Source organism: Etheostoma cragini, chromosome 6 (genome assembly GCF_013103735.1).
Source record: "Etheostoma cragini isolate CJK2018 chromosome 6, CSU_Ecrag_1.0, whole genome shotgun sequence".
In the NCBI taxonomy this organism is placed as follows: Eukaryota; Metazoa; Chordata; class Actinopteri; order Perciformes; family Percidae; genus Etheostoma; species Etheostoma cragini.
The window spans coordinates 28317328-28321108 of NC_048412.1; the positions used below are offsets into that span (position 1 = coordinate 28317328).

The window sequence follows — 3781 nt, forward strand, 5'->3', positions numbered from 1 at the left end:
TTTCAGGTAAAGACATAGACACAGAGACACTTCCAGGTGAAGACAAAGACACAGAGACACTTACAGGTAAATACAGAGACACAGAGACACTTCCAGGTGAAGACAAAGACACAGAGACACTTCCAGGCATATACATATACAGCTACCTAGACTAGATCCCACTTGATGGCATCCGAAGCGGAGCCAGAATGTCAGAGTGAATATTTAAAAACCAACATGATCAAAAACTATAAACAAAATGGAAATTTTTCCGGCTGTGATAATTTGCATTGAAAAATTATCGAGCTCGTCTTTATTTATCATGTGATTAATTAATTTATTGCACATTGTCATAAATTAAGGGACATTTCACATTTCCTCTAAACATGGCTGGAAAACTTCAAACATGTACATGTGACACAGTGTTACTGAACCCACACACACACACACACACACACACACACACACACACTCACACACACTCACAATCAAAGATGCAGCTCTACTACACTACAGTAGAGTAGTACTAAAGTATAGTAATATTTCACATAGTACTGCTGCCCTCCTGTGGCAGCAGCCAATACACACACACACACACACACACACACACAAACACACAAACACACACACACACACACACACACACACACACCATGCTGCCCTTCTTTGGAAGCGTCCGTTACTGGAGACTTTTTGTTCATTATCATCAGTTGGAATTGCTGTATTATAATTATTATTTTTACATATTTTTTTTATATAAGTTTTTTTTTTTTAATTTACTAACCTGCACTTGAATTGTTCAAACAGCAGCAATGACCCTTTATATGATTTAAAACAAAAATGTTGTGTGTGTGTGTGTGTGTGTGTGTGTGTGTGTGGGACAGTCTGCTCTTGTATTCAACGGCTTGACTTGTTTTTAGGGTCGAGGTTGTCATAAGGAGTATTATGACTGTTTGGATTCTTTTATTGTTTGATGATGATGATTACTGAAGCATGAGGACCAATCCATGCATTTGTTACTTCTAGGCTGGATTACTGCAATTCTTTATTATCAGGCTGCTCGAAAAAGTCCATAAAGACTCTTCAGCTGATCCAGAATGCTGCAGCACGTGGTCTGACAGGAACCAGGAAAAGAGATCACATCTCACCTGTTTTAGCTTCTCTGCATTGGCTTCCTGTAAAATCCAGAATAGAACTTAAAATCCTTCTTCTCACCTACAAAACTCTTCATGGTCAGGCACCATCTTATCTTAAAGAGCTCATAGTACCTTACAACCCTACAAGAGCACTACGCTCCCAGAATGCAGGGTTACTGGTGGTTCCTAGAGTCTCTAAAAGGAGAACAGGAGCCAGAGCATTCAGCTATCAGGCTCCTCTCCTGTTGAACCGGGTTCCAGTCTGGGTCCAGGGACCAGAGCATTCAGCTATCAGGGGCTTCTCCTGTGGAACCAGGTTCCAGTCTGGGTCCAGGGACCAGAGCATTCAGCTATCAGGCTCCTCTCCTGTGGAACCAGGTTCCAGTCTGGGTCCAGGAGGCAGACACCGTCTCCACATTTAAGAGTAGGCTTAAGAATTTCCTCTTTGACAAAGCTTATAGTTAGGGCTGGCTGGGCAGGAGAGTCCTGAACCATCCCTTAGTTGTGCCGCTATAGGCCTAGACTACTGGGGGACTTCCCATGATGCACTGAGCACCTCTCTCTTCCTCCTTCTCTCCATCTGTATGCAACCTCATTCCATTAATGCATGTTACTAACTCAACTTCTTTCCTTTCCCGGAGTCTTGTGCTCTCTCTTCTCTTGTCTACCCCGGTTCATGCGGATGCAAATGTAACATTTTAAGCCAATAAGAATACTTGAAATTGATGGTGGTGGTAAATATTCATGTAAAAGGAAAAGTTTGTGACCGGCAACACCGATTTGGATGATGAACGACTACACACGTTCCACACTGGGACTTTAAGTAACATCTCCAATGCAGGACTTTAACTTAGTAACAGAGTATTTTTACTGTGTGGTAGTAGTACCGCTACCTATATCTAGAGTTTCTTCTCTGCATGCTGAACAGATGTGTAAAGTCGAGCTGCAGTCCTGTGTGACAGCGTCTGGTTCTGACATCCTGACCAATGATGATGTAACTTCCTGATGATGTTGTCTGTTCTGACATGGAGTCAGCATGATGTAAGAATAATACAATAACAACAATGAGTCTCAGGGATTTTATTCAATGTAATAAAACAGGACATTGCTTCTAGATACAGTAGATAATACACTACATATTAATCTGCTTTGCATTAAATGCTGAAGAACAACGCGTGATGCTGTGCCTCCATTTTGGCTCATGAGCAGCAACAATATAAGCTGTGACACAGGAAACAGGAAGCTGAGCAGTCTGTCTGCACCTCTCATCACTCTGCTGATATACAGATTATAAGCATCTCTAACAAAGGTTATTAATAGTTAATAGTTTACTATCGTACCTAATTCCCCTATTTATTACATTTACACACACACACACAGCTTTCAAAGTAATTCATTCATGAATATTCGTAAACTCTTTTTATAAAGCGAACAAAATAAAATGCATATATTTTTTTTGAAAAACAGTCCATTTAAATTCTGAAGTAGAGCTTTTAATAGTTAGATATTTATGAAGCCAGGTGATGTTATCATGCAGAGCATCCAGTAACCTTCTCAAGTCTGACTGCAGGGGTTAAACAGATAAAGACTTCTTCTGGCAGATCCATGGTCTTCTCTCAGCACAGCTCTCTGATTTCCAGCTGGACACACGCACAGAAACTACACACTGACCGTCAGTGGGAGGTTCGCCGTACAACCATCTTCTGAATCTGAGGGAAGAAGAAGATGATGTTTAGATCTATGCTGATAGATTTAACATTCAAAGTGTTCAGGAATGTGTCTCTTACCTTTCAGTCAGATCACTTCCATCGATCCACTTCCATCTCCCTCCTTCAGCTCTCAGACCAATCCAGGGTCTGGACCTGTTGTAAAAACGGAGTACAACCTGACAAGAGAGAAACATTTATCAGAGATTTAAACACTATACTTTAATAAACACGCTGATCTACAGACTCACTGTGTGTTCAGACTTAGAGAAAATACATTTTATATCAGAATTGTGTTGTAAGAACTCCCACAGCTTCCTCATTACCTGTTCTTCTTCATCATGTAAAACAACCAACTCTGAACTCCGTGCTCTGCAGTCTTCTCGAGCTTCTTCCCAGGTTTTCCGATCAGAAGGATCATGATGCAGAAAGCAGCTGGACCTGAAGAGTCTCCATCCCTCCTGACAAGCTTCACACGGTCTCTCTGAAAATACAGAGACCAACCAATACACAGCTACTAACTGAAACACTACTCTGGGATACTTTTTTTTGTTATCAAAGGATTTTTTTGTTTGTTTTTTTACATATTTAAGAAATAGACAGTGACACGAAATCACAAAAAATACACAGAGAAAATATAAATAATTAAAAAATTTACAGAGATTTTGGATGCAGTCTTCTGACCAACCGGAGAAGACTCCCAGAACATGTGTAGATATGAGCCCTGTACTTTAATTGGGCAGAAAGTGCATAAAGTTCTGTTAAATATTTTCATTTGGTGCAATTTCACAGGAGTGAGATAAGTTCTATGAATGAAATTATAATGAATCTGCTGATGGTCTGGATTGTGAGACTCTCTCTGTGATTTTATTGTTACTATTGGTTATTATTGGATCTCATTATTGTGATCTTAACATACCGTTCTGTACTTTGGGGCAGTATTCATCGATGCTCCACTGA

At 40.2% G+C, this 3781-nt stretch overlaps 1 long non-coding RNA gene across 1 annotated transcript; it reads right to left on the reverse strand.

Annotated features, from left to right (window-relative positions):
- Positions 1–2574: 2574 nt before the first annotated feature.
- LOC117945961 lies at positions 2575–3088 on the reverse strand. Its single transcript, XR_004656934.1, has 2 exons — positions 2903–3088; positions 2575–2824 (listed from the first exon to the last, which is right to left on the reverse strand). It is a non-coding gene; the product is annotated as an uncharacterized LOC117945961 (long non-coding RNA).
- Between the last annotated feature and the right edge of the window lie 693 nt (positions 3089–3781).